Genomic DNA, 25,278 nt, shown 5'->3' with positions numbered 1-25,278 from the left:
TTTTAAATAATAGTTAAGTTAAAGGGTTAGTTCACTCAAAAATGAAAATAATGTCATTTATTACTCACCCTCATGCTGTTCCACACTCGAAAGACCTTTGTTAATCTTCAGAAAACAAATTGAGATATTTTAGTTGAAATCCGATGGCTCTGTGAGGTCTGCATAGGGAGCAATAAACTTTCCTCCCTCAAGATCCATTAATGTACTAAAAACATATTTAAATCAGTTCATGTGAGTGCAGTGGTTCAATATTAATATTATAAAGTGACGAGAATATTTTGGTGCGCCAAAAAAACCCCAAATAACAACTTATTTAGTGATGGCCGATTTCAAAACACTGCTTCATGAAGCTTCGGAGCGTTATGAATCTTGTGTCGAATCATGATTCGGATCGCGTGTCAAACCGTCAAACTGCTGAAGTCACGTGACTTTGCCGCTCCGAACAGCTGATTCGACACACTGATTCATAACCCTCTGAAGCTTCCTGAAACAGTGTTTTGAAATCCGCCATCACTATATAAGTCTTTATTTTGTTTTTTGGTGCACCAAAAATATTCCCGTCGCTTTATAATATTAATATTGAACCACTGTACTCACATGAACTGATTTAAATATGTTTTTAGTACATTAATGGATCTTGAGAGAGGAAATGTCATTGCTCCCTGGAGCCATCGGATTTCAACTAAAATGTCTCAATTTGTGTCCTGAAGATTAATGAAGGTCTTACGGGTGTGGAACAGCTTGAGGGTGAGTAATAAATGACATTATTTTTAATTTTTGGGTGAACTAACCCTTTAAATAAACTACCCAGCAGGTTTGGTGAACATTTAACCCAATTGCTTGGTTAATACAACCCAAATTTGTCCATTTTCAACCCAACAGTTTTTAGAGTGTGGCTTAGCTAACAGCTAAGCTGTTCAAAAACTTAAAATGTCTTACAAAATAGATGCTATACTTTTGGAAAAACATTTTGTAGTCTAATAGTATTGCTACTATATGTTAGTTAATGTTAGTTGATATATATCAATAGTTAGGCTTACTAGTGAAATTAAAAAAGATACTAGCAGCAGTTACTTACTAGCATTAAAACAACAACAACCAAGTACTATAGTGACATAAAGAAAGGAGTGTTATTATAATTTTTTTGAGGACAAAATTGAAAGTGGCTCTACAACACAGGAAGGAAATATCAGAAAGAAAATATCAAAGAAAAAAGATCAGTGTAGGAGATATCTTAAGTAAATTGGTAATAATCTTAAAAAAAAGTCAGTAAGCATAACATATATAACTGGTTTCAGATCTGAGAAGAAGATTATTGAATATATTTTGTTTTCCTGTTGTCGCTCTTCCTCCATGTGTGAACAGACTTTGTGCACTAGCGCCCTCTTGGGCCAGTAGGCGTTACTGCATTCTGCGGTGCAAGACGGGCTCGAGTTCGGTGCGCCCAAATGTGTTGGCTAATGAAGACTGGGTCGATGAACCGCTGTGTAAAGTGTACTTCTTAAACCGCTCGGCTGCTCAAAACCCGAACAACCCCATCGAGCAGCGAAACAGTTCACCGACGGACGCAACCAAACCCGTTGGCACTCGATGAGGGTGGAGAGGGCGAAACTGATTGGTTTTCGATTATAACGAAGAGCCGCCTTATTTGACTCAGAACCGACTCAGCTTTTTCCCAGGAGAGAAAAGCAAGTTTGTGTGCGAGAACGCTGTCACCAGTGGTGGGGGGACTGACTGGGTGGACACTGGTGCACGGAGGGGGTGGTGTTTGTTTGGTAGGGGGGGTAACAATCTGCGCGAACCTGGCCCTTTAAATTACCTCCACAATCACTGTAGACGAGGTGAGTGTACAACAAGCTCTTATTTTCTTCCTTCCTTCCTTCCTTTATGTTTGTAATCGAGCATCCGTTTGCTTTGCCGAAACGCCCGTATTTTTCAATGCGTTTGCGTTAGGCAGGGCGCGCGGCGCTCCACTCCACCGGTGTCACGAATCCGAAACCGCTTGCGTTTTCTGAGCGTTGTTCGCTGGGGTGGGGAGTGGGCTTCGTATCAGTAACATTTAGTAGACTGTTACATTTTATATGTCTGCTTTAAAAAAAAACGTGCGGTTGGCATTTGGGTGTTTGCGTGAATCAAGCTTTGCGCTCTGGCTCAAACTAAAGCGAGAAAAAGCTTTCCTGCGCCTCCTGTCAACACCTTTACGCCTTACAAATGATCTAATTCTGTGGCAGATATTTGCAGCGCCGGGTCATTATAGGCTTGTGTACTGTGTATAACGTTTGATGGAGTCTTCAGAGCTCTAGTCAGGGAGGCGTACATAGTGTACCGTTTGTCAAAATGCCCGCATTGTCTTTCCATCAGTGTGAGCAAGGCCTACCAACAGCAACAGAGCTCAGGAGCAAAATACTGTGCGTTATGGTAGATCTGCAACTGCTTGCACTTCTGCATCGCTTTTGGCTGATTTATTGTGGCGATGTCATGATAAAATATTGGCTGAATGCACTCAAAAACAGCCGAGCAGCACCAATAACAGCTCCACAGGCCTGCTTTTCCTTATTTTCTTGCTGTAGTTCACTTATAAGGTTGTGCATGATTTAATAGGCATGTGCGTTTTCTTAGTAGGTGTACAGAATATCAGAATAGTGAACATCCCACTGTGGCAAGGGAACAAAACCTCCATAAGATGTTTAGATGAACGGGGAGGTTGGACCTTGAGAAGAACCAGACTCAGCTGGGAGAGCCCATCCTCCTTTGGCAAGACTATCACCGTGAATGTGCATATGCCAAATATGATTCAGTTGCATAGTATGGTTATTACTAGTTTTCAATACATATCGATACTGAAATAACTGAAAAGCTTTCAATATGCTAACCATTTTCCGCTGAATAGATACATGATACTAGCTGCACTTTCTCGCTCTCTCATCTTTCCGACAGCGAGTTGACACACATTTGCTCCGGATGAATATTGTTGGTGTTACAGAGCTTGAATTTCGGCGTGGGATTGCGCATAATTTTGTGCTCACACCTAAAGTGGGCACACATAAAGCCGACTCTAAGTACTAAATTGAGTTCTTTTTCACTGCTTATTGCGCTTAAATAGTCAAATACACACAAAATAATGTCAAAATGCTGGTCTTGGTGAGTATTCACGTAAACGCTGTCAGTTATTTTTTAAGTGAATGTAAACAGTTGCAAAAGAAAACGCATGTTTAACAGTATAATGGATCTGTGCGTCAGGTCTTAAAGTGACAGCAGCCTAATATACCTGCTGCCAAATTATGAGATAATATTGAAAATATCTATATGGCAGTTTTCTTTAATTACTTTAACTTTAATTATATATATATATATATATATATATATATATATATATATATATATATATATATATATATATATATATATATATAATATACATACATGCATATATACACACACATACATTTGATTCTAGAATTAAAGTTTTTCGTTAATGGTTCAGTGACGTGACGGGTCATTTTGTTGTCCAAAGGCATTAATAATAATAAAAAACAAAGATATGACATTCAAAGTATGTAAGGTAGTTCAACTTGATCTCTTTTATTGAATCTAAAAGGTTTTTAATTATATTTTGCTACATATAAAGGTATTTTAAAGGTTTTGAAGTGTCAAAAGGTCATTCGGTTTAACCACCCAAAGGTCAATACAGCCATTTCATTATTGTGATTAAAATATCTTAAAATTTAATAAATTTATATATTTTTTTATTCTGGCATGATTTTATAACATCATATAGCAACATAGTGCAAAATGGTATTAAAATTATGTGTAGAAGTCGTTGCTTTGTTATGAGAAAGAATGTCCGGAAAAATGAATTTCATTGATGTCATTCGGAGTAACCAATATAAATTGGATCAAGTCATGCAGTCAGTATCATGTGACAGGATGTGACATCATTCAGACACCTGCAAAGGACCACATGGTCATGAAACAAAGTAACTAAATTTGAAAAATGTTTTCACTCTCATACGCATGTCCCGAAACATCAGGTCATTCGGTACAACCGCTATAAAACATGGAAAATGTGGTAATATTTTAAAAAATGTATAAAATGTTTGATTGTCCTTTTGCTAGCTAGAGATCATCCTGTAAGCAGTGTTTGAAAATTCGAAATTTTGGTTATTTTGTGTCAAATCTTGTAAAAAAAATGACAAAAGCAGTGTTGATTGATTTATAAAAACCACATAATCTCATTGTTAACACTTAATAAAACTAAATTAATTATACCTCCATTGTTGTTTTTACACTTTTAAAAACCTTATTCGTCAATGACCCTAATACAACAATACAGCATGGCAATCTAGAAATACTTTACTATACCCCTTTGAGTTTGTGCTTTTAGCTAATGAAAAATATGATTTTATATTCAACACTTCTCCACTGTATAATAATGTGCATTTTATGCTGCATGTCAAGAAGTTTCTTTTTTGATTTCATAGTTCTCCTTTATAGGGAAACCTCTGAGTGGGTTTAAATAACTAGTAACAGAAAGAGCAAGTAGATTCAGCAGATAAAGTATTTGCTTTGCTCTGGTCAATGGAATGTATTACATTTATAGAGCTGATATATCGCTCCTGTTTGCCTATTATAGAAAGTGACCTCACGGTGAGCCGTTATCATGATTTTGGCAACATTACCATACTGAGCCACAGAATTCACAGTGTGCTAGAACACAGTGCACTGGGCCTGGTTAGATTCACTACAAAGTCCAGTTTGCCATGTCTTATCAATGTATCTAATGCTGTGTGCTATATACTCTCCTGACAGATGCTAAATGTATTTCAGGTCTGTTATGCGTCACATTGTCTAGTGCAGGTGCAAGTACCACCTCCCCCTCTTTTGTATGTACAAAACATAACAATATAAAGGCACATGCCCATATTGGTTTTGTTCCAGAACTCATACGTTGTAAAAGAACGGTTATTTGATCTGATAAAGCATCTGATAATGTATTTCACACACATTCTGCACATTATCAGAACAAATTGTGTAGTGTGTGTATATTAATGGTATTACCAAACATACAAAGTTTTTCAAATCAATTAGCTCAAGCTAATCAGATGGCTTGAAGCGACCCATATTTTTCCAGTGTGAAGTCTTCCAGGGATGCGAACATAATTACAGCTGGACCTGCTCCTGTGCACTAATTACAGAACCAGCTCGCTCACTTATTCCATAGGAACCCTAATTAAAACATACATTTCTTTTACACAGTACATGCATTTTCTGTGTACAGTTACAACAGATGGGTAGTGAAATGTCCAGCCACTTTGTGTTGCTTGGCTAGGATCATACTCAGAGCTCCACTGAATGAGATGAGATTAATTATTCATAGGTTTTGATTTTGCCGCCTCACATCGCTCTCTTTCTACTCTGGTTTGCCTGGTTGGAAATGTTTGTTTTGACAACATGAGTAATGGTTATAGCTGTAACGCACATTATTTCACCATCTCGTGTACAACTTTGAAACTGTATGATGAAAGTGCGGCCATTTATGATTAGACTGTAAATATGTTGGGTTATTCTATTTTTAATGCAGAATTGCATATTTATAGAATTGATTTATTTTGAAATGTTTATTTTTTGGTCATAATGCCATAGTGATATAATTTAAGTCAACAATTGGCAATAATAATTGCCAAAAAAAGAAGAGGATTATAAAGAAAAAGTTGTCACAGTTATGATACTGTGTATAAGGTGTACCAGTCCACAGTCTGTTACCCATGTGAAAATTGGGTAGAATTTACATTCTGTTTACACTCGCCTGGATAAAGCCTGTCTGAGCATGTTTCTGTGTCATGATTAAAGAGGGATAAAAACATCACAGATGGTGGTGGGCAGATTAATTCTGCATAGCTACTAAAAGTAGATTAAGATTGCAATAATGCTAATTCTGACCTAATCTGTATTATATGAATTATGTTAGTGGTCGTGCATCAGGACACTGATTGACACTTATTGAGTTCAATAAAGTCTTACCCTGTGTCTGAAATCGCCCCATACCCTTAAACAGGGCACTATTTGACTATTATTAGTGGTTTCTGAAACTTAGTGGACATTATCGAGTGCGCTCATTCAGTCGCACAATGCACCGCAATAACCACTGATGTACGCTCAATGGCTAGAGAATACCCATAATGCACTGTGAGAGTCACACGCCGAATGCATTCCCGTGTCTCGGCAGAAGATGGCGCCCGCAGATGAATAATCCATTCATTCATTTTACAAACCGCTTGTCTTCGGCGTACAGCGTAATATAATACAGGTATAAATTAATTTTTAATTGATTATTAAATCGTTTATCTAAGGTTTATACATAATTTACATGACATAATTCATTATGAATCCTTTTATTTTACTTCCAGTTTTCTAAGTGTGTGAGATCCGTGCATGTGCTTCAGGTCTTAAAGTGACAGCAGCCTAATAAACCTTTATTCAACTTCTAATTTCCTACCTGGTAGATCAAATATTTAAAATATACTTGTTGTTTCTACATTAATTCTGAAATTATTACAATATAAAAATATATTAAAAACTTTAATGTTAGGTGCAATTTACAGAAAAATGTGCGATTAATACATTTTTTAATCAATTGACAGCACTAATATATATATATATATAATGACAAATATAACAAAAGAAAAAAAAAAAAATATATATATATATATAAAATATATATATATATATATATATACTTTTTTGTTTATTTTATCATATACATAATATATATACTTTTTATGTTTATTTTATCATATATATATATATATATATATATAATATTTTATTTATTTTTTTCCTTATATTTGTCATTTTTTCTTTAAATTATATCAGTTTAAGCAGTACTTGCTTTTATTCACAGATCAAACACAATTTTATTACAGAATAAGAATATGTACTAGGGACCCCTCAAATAGACGGTCAAATAGGTAAATAACATGTTACAAGAGTGTTTTCTTGTTCTAATAATGATATGTGTATTGTGTTTGTGTTTTCTAGACAAGCAAACTTACCTGCATCTCCCTGAGCCAGTTTTAGTCTACAGCCTCTCCATCATCCAGGTAAGACAAAGTCTAAATACAAGTTGTATTGATCTAATTAAGAATGCAGATACAGGTTATGTTTGTACTTAGTTGACAGGGAATTTAATAAATAGGCCTACAGGTTATCTGATGCAGCTTGACCACTTTTGACCACACGGGGGTGTCAGTGTAACAATATTCAACTGATTCATGCATATACTCTCTGCAGCCTACAATGAGCTGTGTCCATAGCAACCACCCAGTCCACAGTTCAGCTTAACTTAACTATAGAGATAGACGAGGCCTCATTGTGCTGATATATAGACAGTTCATGTGTACATACTTCTAAATTGCATGTTGTTTGTAATTGACATGTTGTTTGCACATTTGATAGGAATTTGGTCTTTATGTATGTATGTATGTTTTTTTTTTGTGTTTTTTTTTTAAACAATTAAAAAAAGAGCTGCAATAATTTTTTTGCTTGCATTACGTTAACCATATTTCAACTGCATTTTTTTGTATGTATAGCTAAGATTTTGTTTGTAGAGTCAGGGAATGTTTACACAACAGTGATGTACTAATAATGGAAAAGGCAGATTAAGGTGTTTTCATGAAGGCTTTTCAGTCTGATTGAGCCGTCAATCTGATTATAAATAGATTATTTGGTTGCATGTAAATGTAACGGTTCAGATGTGTATACTTGATTCCACTCCATGAGTGTGACACTTAGTCAGGAGTTTCAAAAGATGACTGTTTTTGGTTTGGATTAAATGCAAGATAGTTACAGGAGTGCTGTATTGAATTTCTGAGGAAGAGTGTCTCAGTCAGTTGTGTGTTTTTAAAGGTCATGGCCTACAGAAATATCACCTACTTTGTAATTTTAAAAATTCAAACGTTGTCACCCAAAACATTTCAAAATACGGGTTCCTGTGTTCATAAAGTGTAATACTAAAGTCTGAGACCCCCTTGAAAAACTAATGAGATTCAAAATCTAATGAAAGTAAACATTTTTTTTTTTTCTTTCTTTTTCTTTTTTTTTTTTTGATTTAGAAAACTTGACAATTTTAAAGAAACATATAAAATACAATGAAAGCAAAAGGGACATATCAAATCAGGGCTTGATTCGTACTTTTCCCCAAGGCGCATTTTGAAAAATTTACACACAAATAACTTCAGGGAAGAAATTAATATATATATATTAAAAAACATTACTTAATAAAGAGATATGAGGAGACAATTAGTGGTTGAATGTGGCATCTACTTTTGCTTATCTATGCTTACATTCATCTAAAACATATTACAGTACTATAAATTAAACACTGTCATAATTCATTTACAGTAAATCATAAGCATAAATGTGTGGTATCACTGAGTGCGAACTGCTCTGAAACCTCGAACGTGTGACAGCCATGTTTTTAAATTTGAACATTCAGCACTCATATTTATTGAATTAAATCATCACCAATAATCATATTAAAACTTTTGTTATGCCATGTAAAGACATTTAAGAGTTTTTATGACATTAAATTTGATAAAACTGACTTTTTAATGAACTACTTTTTTTTTTTTGCACACATACTCCTACATTGTACAGTTCGCACACATCTATTTTAGTCGCAAATGTGAGTGAAATGCTTGCAGTGTTGAGCCTGAAAATTCAAGTTAATTTTTCAATTCAACTTTTCACTCAAATTGTTATGCTTAAAGAAAAAATTGTATTGGATTTATATATATAATATATATAATATATATATATTTAAAATAAAAATAAAAGCATTGTCACCAGTGTCGCAAACTTTTAAACCTCACTGTGCATATATAAAATTATGTCCACAGTAAATTTGCAGTTGTAAATTCACAGTTTTTTTTAGAATATGTTCATCTTAAAATCTTAAAAACAGTAGTCAAGGTGAAGTGTGCCACACATAAACTACACCACAGAGTGGCAGTATAGGGCTTCACTGCTGAGGCTCTGCGTTTGTTTTCCACTGTGTTTTCCATCTCTAGTTACATTCTGCTCGGTCTAGACGGGACAAAACCCCTGACCAGATTCCTGCTGTCTTGCGTCAGCTGACTGACTCACAGACTGTGGGGGGAAAGTATGGGGTCCTGTTTGGAAAAACATGCTTCAGGGAAAACACCTTCCGAGACATCAGTCTGAATTTCACACAAACACGGTGTCTGGTTTTATCTAGAGATGATTTTTTTTTTAGGCAGACAGGAAATATACCGTGGGGACTGTGGTATTTCTGTTTTTGCCATACGGTGACTAGACGCCTGTCAGTGACTTATAGACCGTCAAGCCTCAAGTCATGCATGCAACTTTCAGACTAAACATTGAGATTTTGGATAACTCCATATGTAACCCTGCTAGCATGTGACATAATTTGCTCAAATAATACATGCAGTAAATTCAATTCAATTTTGAATGCTCAAAATATCAGAAAGTGCAGTGCTGAAAATAGCTACAGAACATGTGATAGATGTTGTGGTGTTTGGCAAGGTTGTTAATCAACAGATGAAGTGTGGTGAATACCCCACACTTAAGTCCTTTACTGTGTCTGTGTTGTGAAAGAGCTGAACGTGTTATGAAAGGCTTGGCGAGAGAAACACTTCAAAAGTGCTGGGTCATGATGACTCTGCTATTTTTGTAGTGAGCTTTCAAAATATGAGTCAGCACCTCGGCCTTTTCTCTCCGTTTGCAGCAGAGTGGATGAAAAATGTTGACTAACCGACACGCACTTCATTTTATATTCCTCAGGTACATGACAGGTGCCGGTAGTTGTTGCATAAACAGCCGGTTGTGGATCTCTTGGGATTGCACTTGCCTTGTAACAGCTTATATCACATCCCCGGAGCCCCACATGGCAGGGTTATGTAGCAGGTTTAATAGCGTGCTATATAATATGTTTGCAACTAAGACAAAGAGTGGCATGCCAAGCGCAGGAGACGCGAGCACTCATAACAGCTTATCTAAAAATAAAGAGTGATTTGGACTCGGTAGCATTAGGAGTCTGTTGTTATTTTCACCAATGCCTCTTCACAATCTCCTTGGCATTCAGAAATCCCTATTCAGCTCGACAGTTGGCCGCATTCCTGCCGCTCTTTACTCGCTTTCATTTTTGGTCGTTGAAAGAGGAATGTGAGTAACGGTTGCTGATGCACTCCCTCCCTGCGCTGCGCTCACATACTCCCCAGCATATAGATCAGTCTCCCACTCTCACCTACATGTGCGGAGGGGGGGGTGAGCGGCCCACTCTGGCTCATGCATCGCAGCTGGGGGTTCAGTGCATTGCGCATAGACTACTTGCGCACTACCACCTCCATCACTCCTCCTCCTATAGAGTGTTTTATTTAGTGCTGTTTTAGTAGGCAAAATACATTGATATGCACCTTTGCAGAGATCTCATAGTTGCATTAATAATCGTGTACTTTCTGTTATTTTATTACGTTTAGGTTACTTTTATGCATTTAGCAGAGACTTTTTAAGGAGCATAATGTATTTGTCACAGAGCCAACATCACTATTCAAAAAATAACAAGCTTCATAATAATAATTTGGCATTCAGTGTGTAAATATATTTGCATAATCTGTGCACATTAGTATTTTAGTATTATTTATATACTGTTGTTGTATTTTTTTAATGTTTTAAATTAGCAGTTTTCCTTTTAATTTGTTTTATTGTTTTAGTAATTTTGCAATATGCTTGTCATTTTTATTATTACTATTATATATTAGTTAGTCATTAGCCATTTCAGTACTTCAACTTCATCTATCTATCTATCTATCTATCTATCTATCTATCTATCTATCTATCTATCTATCTATCTATCTATCTATCTATCTATCTATCTATCTATCTATCTATCTATCTATCTATCTATCTATCTATCTATCTATCTATCTATCTATCATTCTCCACAAATACCAATAGGTGATTATTCACAGTGATATCTGCCAATACCAATAACATTTTTAATTATTATATTTTGAAAGAAATGCAAATAAAAACTTTATTCTCTCCATTTCATCAACTTGTTTCAGAGTAACTGGTATCAGTTATAGACATAAACACATTACTCATTAATATTAACATGCATTAACTAAATTCTGAAGATTATATTAATTTTTCTTAACTTTCTGAATGTTGTTAATTCATATAACAGCCTGGTCTCATTGTTAATACGTAGTTATTGATACGTAACTTTAAAAGACACAAAACGTACATATTTGTACGTTTTGAATGGTTTTAAAATGTACAAATACTGACGTAATTATGGCACCAAAACGTAAACATACTTACGTTTTTACTGCGAATAAAACGTAAAATATTTACGAATCTTTCATGTCATAAAAATATATGTATAAAATATATATAAATGTTCCCTTTTTAACATTTTTAGATGAATGTAATATCCCTAAACCCCACCCCACCCCGAACCTAAACCTACCCATTTTATACATAATGTTAAAAGAATAAATCATAATGGACAGAAATGTGTAGGAAAATGACAATTTTAGTAAAAATATGACATTAAAACGATATTTTGAGCCACTTATCCTACACCTACCCCTAAACCTACCCATAACAATTTCTTAAAACTACATACTGTTAATAAATGAAAAACAGACAAACAAGCGTAACGTTAATCACAATCATTTATTTTTTGCAAATGTCAAAAGTGGTACCAAAAGTTAAAATGATGATGAGTTCCAGTCGCAGTCCTCTCTGGCTGTAACGTAATAGTTTTTATAGGGTACAGAGCAGAATATAATTTATTAATCTGTGAAATTATGAATCTGTCTTCTCTCCGTGAAAGCGCGCACTCATTTCAAATGTCAATCCACTGAAACACGGCATATCGCAATCTGCGACGAAGCAGGTGAGAACCAATGAGCGTTCGATATCAGTGCCGTAAACCATGTCGTAACGCTTCTCGAGGGTGGCGCAGGCGCACTGGCGCTATTTTTTAAATTTGAATCATAACGTGCGCGGGCTTTGACTGTGACGGTCGCTGTTGCTGAGAATGAAGGTGAAGATCGACAAATAAAGGGCTGAATTTGAATCTGTTCCTCGCACACATATGGATTCTAAAGATATGGAGTACAGCAAACAAATAAAATGGGTGTGATTTGTTAATTTATGTTGTGCTTTGGTGTATCTTATGGTTGTATTGTCAGTCACTGCATAGGAAAAAAATCGCACAGCAAAATATTACAAAACGATTATAGAAATGTTATTCATTTTAAGGTTTCAAAGTGTAGTCTCGTTTAACATTATGTAACGTTAATGACAATTGAACACAACATATTTGAATCATTAAAGCCACGATTTTAATATTAATACATGGTAATTCATATACATTCACACTTTACGTTAGATGTTTTACGTTTTTTAAGCTGCTAATACGTAAGTATTTGTACGCTTTAGTGCTATAAATACGTCAATGTTGTACGTTTTTGTGTGTATGAAAACGTTAGTAAATGTACGTGTGGTAGAACCACACTTCACGTAAAAATACACACGTATTCTCATGAGATCACGTTGCATATAATTACTATTAATATTGAATATCAAATATATATAATATATTAGTTGTTATATGATTATTATAAAACATTTATTGTTGGAATCTGTAAAAACGCAGAATGTATAGTAAGCAGTATGCTAGTATTTCAATAAAGCGTTAAAGCAAATAATCGAATATTTCCGTCATCACTTGCCCTGGGCTCTGTTTGCATTGCCAAACACATTTGCATGAAAGTTTTCATCCATGTCTGTACTACACTTCAGCTTAGAGGAAATACACATTGTTTGAATAGCTTTAAGTTCCAGTGAACTACTGAAGAGCTGCAGGAATGCTGTTCCCATTTGTAATGTTCATCTTACTGGAATTTTAATAATTATTTCTTGTAAACCTAAAGCTCAGCCAGTTTATTTGGTTTGCACACTGAAAGGAATTGTTCAGGAGGTGTATTATATGTTCTAAGTTGATGATTACATTAGAAACATAACAAACTGTGTTTATTCTTTTTCTATCCATGCACCAGCTGATTTGATAGCGTAATCAGTGTTCTAAACGTCTTGCCTGGTGTCTTGTCCTGCCTTCTAATCCTTTATGTAAAGCTTCTGCAGCATCACTGAACTCAAAGTTCATAAGCATTCATGTTGCTATCTCTTACCTTTCCGAGTAAGCCAGCTGTATAATGCGTAAGTCAGCTGATATCCAAACATAGGAACACAGGCTGTTTGTTAGTGTTTCACTTTTCTTGTGAATTCGGAACTGTTTTGCATCATGGCTGCATGTTACAGATGTGGGGGATGTTCAGAATTGCATGCCGTATTATAACTCGTTCTGCAGTATGCATACTGTTTCTGTATGCATAGAGTGCCTGGATTATATAATACATGCCAAAATGTGCATACAACCCTTACAATACTGTATCCCACAATGCAATTTGCTTGGCTCGGCCTACCATTGCTAGTGTAGCAAATTAACTGAAAGGGATATTAGCTGTTATGTTTTCTTCTTCATTATTGTATCAGGCTGCATAGAGTTAAGAAATCAGGACAGAAGTGGTCGAAAGTGGACAAAAGAGATGGATTAAAACACCAGGTGTAAACGGGAACATGTCTCCCTCATCTACTTGTGATCGGATCGACCAAACCACATCTTAATACCAGGTGTAAACAGGGTCCAAGACTGAACTTTGACCCAAGTCTGACACAAGTTGACCCTTCCTTTGACTAGACAGAGCACAATCACGGGTACGGGGTGCTGCAGCTGACACCTGGGTGTTTTGCCACCAACACACTTTTCAGTCATACAGCCAAACACTTGAAACAACAAACTCTCATATGAAATTACTAATCATACTCCTTTTCTCTTCAGCACTTTTAAAGGCTTGGCAGATATGTTGGTGAGGTGATAAATACAGTTTTCCTCTCATGCTTAAGCAAGTAGGTTAATCTCCAGGAGCGTTGACCTAATTTAAGGGCATTTCCACGCTCTGTGAACGTCCTCACTATGTGGAAGATTTGAGGGAAGAGGTGTGGCTTCCCAACACTGAGTCCATTCCTGCAAACCATGTAGGGCCAAAGGTTTAACACTCATACATAATTGCTCAAGAGAAAAAAAAGAAACAGTTTTAAGTTTGATCTGGGGCTGATTATGATATATATTTTTTTCTCCTTAATATTATGTTCTTGATTATTAAAGGCACAATATGTAGGATTTTTTGAGTGAAATATCTAAAAATCACTAGAACAGTGTTATATATTTTGTTGACTTGTGTACTTTATCCCAAATGTTTCCAAGAATGTCTAAATCCAGAGAAATAAGCAGGACACGGACTGTGTCTGTGCATTGCTTATCAATGACGTCGTATCCGCGTTACCATCGATTTCTGGTTTTATCTTGTAGAAACCATGGAAACACCAAAGACGCTTTAATATATGAAGTGTTTTATTAGACAGGCGAGCAACTGTTTGGATGCATTCATCGACAGAAAACGAATCATGTTATATTGCTCAACACATGTAGTCTTACTGTTTAAATCTTGTTTTCTTGATTTATGTTTTACCATGCCTAATATTGATCTATATTACTGCAATGTGCAACAAGTGTCTCATAGCAGCTGCCGAGCGAACGCACAGAGCAGCATTATAACAACTTTCAACACACAAATGTATCTAATATGATAAACAGAGCTGCGTTACCTCACATACGCTTGACTGGAAGAAGCGAAAGCACTCGTCTGCGGCATAATAAAAGCTCTTGAGCCGTGTGTTGCGCTTGTCTCTCATTTGCAATTGCTCCAGCGGCCTTGTTCCGCTCTGGCGGATTTCAGCCACACCCTGCTTAGTATGCTACAGTAATGTTAATAAATTTAATACATTAGCTCATCCATGAATATGAAGTCCCGTTGAATTCTTTTCCACCGGCTGTAAACGTGAAGACAACACCTCCCATGATTCTGCAAAATCAAGGCGTCATCAAGCTACGGCTTTTTGAATAAGCGACCTCTAGTGGTGAAAAATTACATATTGTGCCTTTTAATTTCAATTTGTAGAATTGATTAAAAAATATAAAATATTATAATATTCAAATATTTTAGTAATTTTTAATAATTTTAATTTATTAGTAATTCAGTTCATTTAATTTATAATTCAAATATTTAAATTTAAATTTAAAGAATTCTTTATAATAAAACATGTATGATGCTATACATTTAATTTATTTCTGCATTATTTCATTGCTGTTTTATCTATTAATCAGTACTATCAAATTATCATTATTTTTATAGTTAATTGTGCAATTTGATCGATGCAAGAGAAAGAACATGACATTTAAGATAGAATAGGTCAGTATCATGCATTTAAGAGAAAAAACAACAGCATTGTTGGCACTTGACCAGGCCTTTCCTTCCTTGAGGAAGAAGCTCAAAGAATGTTTCTCATTCGTTTACCTGCTTCAGCTCAAGGAAATGTGTTGCATGCATGATTTAATGTGTTTAAACAGTTACAGGAACAGTACTGCCTTCATTTCACTGCAACAACAACAAAAATACTTCACACCTAGTCACCTGTCCTGATAACATACCTAATTGGATCATCCTAGCAGCCTTTCCACATTGGTCCTTTGCATGTAAACAGTCCTGGTTCCCTGTGTTCTATTCAAACAGGCGGATGCATGTGTTAGAGAAGTCAGTTACACTCTTTGCATTGAGGGTGGCTTGTTTGGGAAAGCAGGAGTGAGATTTGACACCTGTGCAGCTGATATCTGCAACAGCCCTTCTCAGCAGGAGTCCAATGGAGACCAGGTCAGAAATCCTCTGCCATGCATGTGAACCGCCTGCTTTACGCAGTTTCACGGCAGAGGTGTGAAACGGCCTGCCGTATATCTCCCTAATGCCCTGCTGTTTTAGGTGGCGACAGACGCAGAGAGCGACCGTAGACCGACTCTAAACATTCCGTCTCATTCCCTGTCTCCCTCTTGGTCACCATTTATAAAACTGTGTGGCATTAGTGAATGGTCACTTTATTAAAGCTGCCTCCATTCCTGCTGTAGTAATTATCAAGATTTGTCTCCATTACAAGTCATGTGCAATTGATTCCATGTGCTTCAGTTAGGAAACGTCTCTGGTACAATAATAACTTGTTCTACCTAAGGGAAGGCATTTCAATCATTTTGTGACTCCACTACATGACAGATAAATCAGTTACTCTGGAAAGGGAACTGCACTATTTGTTGGTCTGTGTATATACGCAAGAGATGGATGCTGTAAACTGCTAACTCAATAGAAAAAGTCCACCACTATTTTTGTTGTGATTTGTTGGACTGGAGTCGCCATAAGCATCAGTAACATTTAGAAGACACCAAATATTATGGATATTATTCTTCCTTTATATTGATTGTACAATAATTTTAGCATTCAATGTGTAGATTATATATCAATATTTGCATAATCTGTGCACATCAGTGTTACTTTAGTATTATTTATATACTATTATAGTATTTTATTAATGTTTTGAATTAGCAGTTTTCATTTTTAATTTTAGTTTATGTTTTAGTAATTTTGCAATATGCTTGTCATTTTATTAATGTTAGTTATTACTATTATATATTAGTTATTAGATATATTTTTTATTTCAGTTTTAGTAATTTGAGTACTTAAACTTCAACTATGAGATGTATGTGTATGTATATATATATATATATATATATATATATATATATATATATATATATATATATATATATATATATACACACACACACACAAAAAAAAAAAAATATATATATACATATTTTTTTTTGTGTGTGTGTGTATATATATATATATATATATATATATATATATATATATATATATATATATATATATATATATATATATATATATATATATATATATATATATATATATATATATATATATATATATATATATATATATATATATACATATATATATATACATATATATATATATATATATATATATATATATATATATATATATATATATATATATATATATATATATATATATATATATATATATATATATATATATATATATATATATATATATATATATATATATATATATATATATATATATATATATATATATATATATATGTGTGTGTGTGTGTAAGATATAATTATAATAAACAACATTTATCATTTTTATTTGGTTTTCATCTAATATAGATTTTTTTTCAGCTAAATTTCAATTAATGAAATAATGAAAACAATGTTGAATAGTTTTAGTTTAGTTAACTTTTTCCCTGTCAGCACTTTTTTTTTTTTTTAAAGTGGCACCAGCATTTTTGATTTTCATAAATATTTTATGGCCCCCAGATTATTTTGTTGTATAAATATCTGAACATACGATATGTCAAAAGAAAGAACAGAGCCTCTGCTTTGAAGCCAACAAACAAACAAATAAAAAAAAACATTTTATTCTCGCGGATCGAATTCATGATGATCAAATTGGTTTTAATTTATATGCTGTTTAATGTTTTATGATCACATTATTTTACTTGTGCATAAGCAATGATTCTTTTGCTTGTTTCTGCTGCTGCTTCGCTTGTGTTTTGATCTGAAGATTCTGTACTCTTTCAGAAGATGCGTAATAGCGCCCCCTACCGTATAGCAGTGAAAACACAATTTTTTTTGTCAATGGCGGGGGAGCATTGTGTCATAAATGAATGAAAAATTTTGCCAATGGTGGGAAAAGAGTGAGTTTCCATCCAAACGTGAAGCAAATCTTTTCAAAGTTCGCAAAAAAGAAAAACAAACAAATGCAAATTAGTTGCTTTTCCATCAAATTGTTCGAGGGGATGACGGTGGTATTGGTAACCTAGTAACCATCATTAAATAAAACACCATCAGCGGAAACAGCCGATTAGTCATGCGAGTTTAATGTTCGCTAGGTCAGAATTTATTCGACAAATGCGTTTTCATCTCCTATTATTTGCATTAACGTCAAAAACCACCTCAAGCAAACGTAAGAACTTTTTTGTGAATTAAGGTTTTTTTTCTTCTTTTTTTTACATTTTCAACACTTGTTTCAGATGCAAAATGCACATAAAAGCAGGGTAATGGAAACATAGTTCACTGGTGCACATAAAACCATGGGACTTATTTGTTCTGTTTTATTATCAATTCACATCCCTATATATATATAAAAAATGTAATCTTAAAAAATGCATATTAAGACCCTCCGTTTGTTCTGTTCATTTATGGTTTGTGGGTTCTACTGGCATTGGATTGGCCTGAACTGTTTGTAAATTATGTAACACATCAATTATGTAAGTCATCATCTGTACTTAAAAACACAAATCACCAGTGTTTGTTTACAAAAGGAGAATGCTTTCCTTGAGTGGCTTCATTGCAGCTTTTCAGTGCACAGAGTGGGTCAAACTGCAATAAAGCACTAAGAGATTATTAGTTTGTTGTCCATGTCATAGTCATTGAAGAGGTCTGTATTTATATTTGAAGAAGGAGTGGAGATCATTAGCTGAACCGTGTGTTGAACCATGCTAATGTGTCTCTTGTTTGTATATATAGAGCTCGTCGGAGATGCGTGTAATGTGCGTCATGGAGTGCAGATTCAAGTAAAGCAGTGCAGCAGTCAGCGGGGGATGGTGTCAGCAGAACTTTGGCACTTGTAAGATGTCACAGAGGTCGTCACAAAGGTCATCTAATGTCCTGTTTGGAGAGATAGACAAGCTCTGTGGTGCTGCAGAACAACACGCTGTCACTTCCTGCAGTTGTAATATCTGATTAAAGAGAAAAAGGAAGGGTTTCCAAGAAAGAATGCAAGACTCTGGATCAAAGATGAAACTGGCCTTACTTGTAGCCTTGGACAGTTTGCATAGTCATAAATTACACTATGGCTTTGCAGGGGTTCTGCACAGGGGCGAAGGTTGGGATGAATGCAAGAAGGGCTGCATCCACAATGTCAAGTATAGGGATCGTAGTTGATCTGTGACCCGTACGGACGAGGCACCACGGTTTGAAACGCATGTGATTCTCGGGTTAATCATCATAAAGAGAAAGTTTATCATTTATACGTGTTTTAGGTTCTTTCAGTTTAAACATTCAAGCAATTTTAAGCCATTCGAGTGCACAAAGATGCAAAAAAGAACTCTCTTCGGAACTCTTTGAACACCGAATTCCGAATTCTCTTCATTTTATTGGATCTGTGCATTAGCTCTTAAAGTGACAGCAGACTGTCTGTGTCATTTGTTAATCAAACAACAAAATGCAAAGAGAAAATCACTTTTGTAGTACAATTATATTTAATTTATACAGTGAAGTCTATGTAGTTATTTTACATTTGATTATTCAATTACTGTACCAGAATACTGTTAGACTTACCTGAAAAACATAAAAAAAAAAATCTCATTTCATTTGTATATTTTGCAATTTGTTATTTTATAACAATGTAGGAATGCTGTCTGAAGCAATTTTTGTTCTATGCAGTTTCACTCCCTACTACAAAATAACCTCAATCATTCTAGAATGATTAATTCTTTCTAAATAGAGCTATTCAAGTCTTCTGGTGAAACTGTTTTCATATCTCAATATGTATCGCAGAAAAACTAAATATTGCATTATCTTTTTTTCTCCCCAATGTTGTGCAGCCCTAATTCCAGGTTGTGCAATTTAAAATATATATATATATATATATTTTAATGGTAGCTTTTCATTTTCTTTTTAACTTTAGTTTTAGTAATTTTATGTGCTTTTTGTCATTTTTATTCATTTTTTTTATTTCTATATATATTTAATTAATTTTTATTTCAGTTATTTAATTCAGTTAGTTGCCAAAGCAACATTTAAAAATTTCTTTGAAGTTTTTAAAGTTTTAGTTTTTCATCTAATATTTTCATTTAATTTTATTTTCATTTCAACTACTGAAAACGATTTTTAATAGTTAACATTAACAACATTTAGATTACATATGCTGTCATCTAACGCTCACTTGAACCAAATCTTAAAAAAAATTAAATAACAAAATTAATATGTATTTACATACTGTACATTAAAGGTTTAGTTCATCCAAAAATTAAAGTTCTGTCATTAATCACTCATGTCGTTATGTCGTTCCAAACCCGTAAGACCTTTGTTAATGTTCAAGATATTTTTGATAAAATCCGATGGCTCAGTGAGGCCTCTATTGACATCAAGATAATTAACACTTTCAGATGCCCAGAAAGCTACTAAAGACATATTTAAAACAGTTCATGTGACTACAGTGGTTCAACCTTAAAGGGATAGTTCACCCAAAAATGAAAATTTGATGTTTATCTGCTTACCCCCAGTGCATCCAAGATGTAGGTGACTTTTTTTCTTCAGTCGAATGCAAATTATGAATTTTAACTGCAACCGTTGATGTCTGTCAGTCAAATAATAGCAGTAGATGGGAACTTCAACTATAACAGTAAATAAAACTTGCTTAGACAAATCAAAATTAAAACCTGCGGCTCGTGACGAAACATTAATGTCCTAAGACACGAAACTATCGGTTTGTGCGAGAAACCGAACATTATTTATATAATTTTTACCTCTAATACACCACTATGTCCAACTTCGTTCAGCTTCCTGTTAGTGAGGTCAAAAAACGCGTTCTGAAGACGGAAGTGATGTCTCGCCCATATACTTCAATGAGTGTCAGACATTACTTCCGTTGTCAGAGCACGATCAGACCTCACTAACCGGAAGCTGAACGGAGTTGGACATAGTGGTGTATTAGAGGTAAAAAATGATATAAATACTGTTCGGTTTCTCGCACAAACCGATCGTTTCGTGTCTTAGGACATCAATGTGCCGTCACGAGCCGCAGGGTTTGATTTGGATTTGTCTATGGAAGTTTTTTCGACTCTTATTGTTCAAGTTCCCAATCACTGCTATTATTTGACTGACAGACGGCAGCGGTTGCAGTTAAAAATCATAATTTGTGTTCGACTGAAGAAAAAAAGTCCTCTACATCTTGGATGCCCTGGGGGTAAGCAGATGAACATCAAATTTTAATTTTTGGGTGAACTATCCCTTTAATGTTATGAAGGGACGAGAATATTTTTTGTGCGCCAAAAAAACAAAATAACGACTTTATTCAACAATATCTAGTGATGGGCGATTTCAAAACACTGCTTCATGAAGCTTCATGAATCTTTTGTTTCGAATCAGTGTATCGGAGCGTGTATCAAACTGCCAAAGTCACGCCCCCCAGTGGTGAACCATTGAAATTTTGAAACACTTATGACGTAACGAAGACTCGTTTACTGAAATCATGTGACTTTGGCAGTCTGATACACGCTCTGATCCACTGATTCAAAGCAAAAGATTTGTGAAGCTTCATGAAGCAGCGTTTTGAAATGTAGATTAATGCAAAATGTGTTTTCTGTTTACATTTGATTGATGGGTTGATGTCATTCCTTTGAAGTCGGCTTGAACCGAAAATTGTGAACATATTGTGACACACATCCGAGTGAAACAACTTCTTGAAAATAAAATGTTGGACAGGACCTTATTTTATCTCTCAGGAAGCGATTGCATCATTGGTTTGTTGTTGTTTGCTAACTGCTGCGATCTCATGTGAGTGACAGGTGGCTGGAGGAGAGAGGTTATTTCCCCGCCCTCATACAGTGATGTCATTGTAATTGATAGAGCATGGAAATAAAATAATGATGTGCACAGATAAACTATTCATAACAAACACTGCAATATTCCATTAAAAAAATAAGAATTGTCCATTTTGATTTCATTGTGACTTTAAGTTATCGGTGTTCCCAACAGTGCTGTAGTTTTATCAGGGGGCAAAAGAGGAAAGACATGCGCAGTGCTCTTGCGTCACAGGCTGCCTTGACCAGACACGTTTCACGTCATCTCAAATATCTCCCAACCTCCACGCATGTACATTCCCACAAGGACATATCCAACCAATTTGTCCCATCTAAGTCTCTTTCAGTCCAAACACGCTGTCTCCGCAGCAAGACATCGAGGAGAACATGGCAAATGTTTCCACAACACGTCGTCCTTCTCCACAGCTCATGATGATAAATGTGTCATATTTGTTGCAGACTTTCCAGTGCACTTCAAGGAGCAGGGAAACACACAGAAATGCTATATAAGGCAATGGACACGTCGACTCAGAATCCCCCAGACAAGTGCCAATCATACTTACTGTAAGCTGCGTCGCACCCCTTAGGAGTTCCCCACTTCAGTCTATTCAGCTTCCTTTGCCCTTATAAGGAAGCTGAGCGGGGGAGGAAGTTGGCTGTTGTGAAAGAGGCCGGTTAGTCACTTTCTCTCCTCTGCCCTGTATGCTTGTTTACTGCCTGATCACAATGGTTAATTGCTATGCACCTGGCTCCGATTCCCACCTCAAAGGCCTTGTTTGTGTGCGATATGTGCACACATCATGCTGGAACCACATGTTTGCATGAGTGACTCGGTGAGTGAACCAAGTCTCCCGCTTATAGACTCACTCAATCACGAAGGATCTGACCGGCTAACATTCTCCTGGAGTCAGTGAATCACAAAAAGGCAGTTATGATTTGTGCCATCTTGTAAATACTCAATTCTCAGAATAGGAAGAGGGCAAGAAACAGTATTTTTTATTTTTTTTTTGTTCCACTGCAGATGTTTATCAGCTTATGCACCTTCCTGAGTCACGTAGAGTTGCTCTTGTAGGGTTTCTCATGTTTCTAGATCGGATTTATTTCGTCACCTCAGAAAACCTGTTTATGCTTCAGTTTCTTTCCATTCATGAGTGGAAAGAAATATCACCTATGAAGTAGATCCGGAGAGTGTATGGCTCTCCCACACACGCTTTTTGTGTTTTGACTAGATGCACTTACTGACCTCATCCTTCTGTCACCTTCACTCCAGGTTTTGTAGGAGCAAGGTTATCATTCATCTTTCCTCCTGCCCACAGTTTAACCTCAACCTCACTTTGCTGAGTTGTCAAAATAGGGGCCTCCTCCCAAGACACTAGAGAAACATGTTTCTGTGCTTTTCTGGCATTAGCTGCCTGCCTGTAGATGGGGTGTTGTGCATATTCAACCTTGCCTCTATGTTCACTATCTGTCATTGGTAGAGTGAACCTTTCACTGTGCAGTTTGACAGTGGCTGTCGGTTTGCATGTTTTTGCATACAAATTCACTTGCAGATTGCAAGTAAAAAATTAAAATTAAGCATATTGCATATGTTGGTTAGTTAGTTTTGCATGCATATAGCCTTGCTCTCTATCAGTGTCTGTTTTCATTCTGTTTCTGCTGATCTAAGAGAATATTCCAAATGGTTTTATGCAGGTATCTGCAAAATGATAATAAGGCTAACACTGATGACGATGTAAATCGAAAACTTTTTGTCTTCTAAATGAAGGTTTTTTGTGTGTGTGTGTGTGTGTTTGTAATAAATTTCCTCTTCTTGTTTAATTTTGATACATTACATCCATTAAAATACTTTAAATATCCACTACCATTAAAAAGTTTGGGGTCAGTAATATTTCTTTTGAAGGAAATTAATACTTTTTTTTTTCAGCAAGGACATATTTGATTGATGAAATGCGACAGCAAGGACATTTATAATTGTATAAAAGATGTCCATTTCAAATCAATGCTGTTCTTCTGAACTTTCTGTTCATCAAAGAAAGTTCATCATAATAATCAGAAATGTTTCTTGAGCATCAAATCAGCATATCAGAATGATTTCTGAAGGATCATGTGACACTGAAGACTAGAGTAATGATGCTGGAAATTCAGCTTTGACATCACAGGAATATATTACTTTTTAAAAAATATTTATATTATATTAGAAAACATTTATTTTAAATAGGGATACACCGATACTAAATTTTTCTACCGATAGCCGATTATTCAGAGTGATATCTACCGATAGTTTGGGGGTTCTGCCTTTTATACCTTCTTTTAAATTAATGGTAAATTCACTAGAATTAATAATGAATTATTATTTTTTGAAAGAAATGCAAATAAAAACTTTATTTTCTCCATTTCATCAACTTGTTTCAGAGTAACTGGTATCAGCTATAAACATAAACACATTACTCAAATTAATAAACACACATTAACAAAATTCTGAAGATTAAATTAATATTTCTTAACTTTCTGAATGTTAATTCATATAATTACTATTAATACTGAACATCAAACTGGTTTCTTAGTGTTTTCTTTACACAAAGGACAAATTCAGTGCATTTTCCTGCCCTCTTTTTATTGACAGGATATATTGGCACTGACTAACGGCTGTTTTTAAAGTGTTTTTTAGTGTGAAAATTTATTGGCTGATAAATCGGTGCATCTCTAATTTTAAATTGCAGGAATGATTCACAATATCGCTGTTTTTGCTGTGGTTTGGATCAAATAAATGCAGCCCTGGTTGAGCATAAGAGACCAATCCCAACTTTTGAATGTAAAATAAAAATCTAAAGCACACATACAGTATGGCTGTACATCAGTTCAGATGGCAATTCAATACAGATACAAATCAGGCTAAAAATGCAACTCTCAGTTTTCGGCACCATCTGTCTTAAAGACCCCTGTTTTAAAGTATGTTCACTATTGCATGTTGCATTAGTATCCCATTAAGAGTATTTACGGCTTACATGTGTTGTGAAAACTGGATTTGTGGTCACAATAGCTTCTCGTAACTTTTAACACAAATTGCTTCGGACAGCATTCCTACAATTCCTCCGATTATTAAACAAATGCTTAATGAATTCCTTAGCAACAATTTTTCACTGTATGACTATTGAAAGGTATTATCGTAAAGTGGCTATTCAGGCGTTTTCAAATCCCTCTTTTGTCTGCATTTTTTCTAAAAACAAGTTTGTAACAGGGTGGTGTCGGTACCACAGAGTGATGCACACACCGGCAATGCCAGCTCCACCTGTCTGATCAAACATTTCATTGGGGTGTTGGAGATGTTGCACCGGTCCCTGACCTCAAGAATTCAACTTAGTCATCATCATTATAATTCATTTGTAAGCTCATTATATTGATGCTAAGAACCTTTTTATAAACAAAAGGCCATAATTCTCATTTTTACACTATCAGGTCTTTTGTATTTTTGCATGCCGCATGTGTCTGCCAAAACTGTATCAGTAATGGTTCTGCAGGGAACATGTTGTGTAAGCCTGTCCAAACAATTTCCACCCACTTCAGTCATTTGCCCCT

The 25,278-nt window shown here is 35.1% G+C and overlaps 1 protein-coding gene across 2 annotated transcripts in view; it reads left to right on the top strand.

The window, feature by feature from the left end:
• Positions 1-1,432: 1,432 nt before the first annotated feature.
• Positions 1,433-25,278, top strand: part of gng7 (guanine nucleotide binding protein (G protein), gamma 7) — a 42,067-nt gene continuing 18,221 nt past the window's right edge. For both annotated transcript variants that reach the window (XM_067362167.1, XM_067362165.1), the window contains exons 1-2: positions 1,433-1,841; positions 7,039-7,100. The gene's annotated coding sequence lies outside the window, so the exon portion shown is untranslated. The remainder of the gene's footprint in view (positions 1,842-7,038; positions 7,101-25,278) is intronic.

The sequence above is a fragment of the Chanodichthys erythropterus genome, chromosome 16 (assembly GCF_024489055.1).
Source record: "Chanodichthys erythropterus isolate Z2021 chromosome 16, ASM2448905v1, whole genome shotgun sequence".
Taxonomy (NCBI): Eukaryota; Metazoa; Chordata; class Actinopteri; order Cypriniformes; family Xenocyprididae; genus Chanodichthys; species Chanodichthys erythropterus.
Note: the sequence above shows the minus strand (reverse complement) of the source record. Positions and strands in the feature narration are given on the sequence as shown.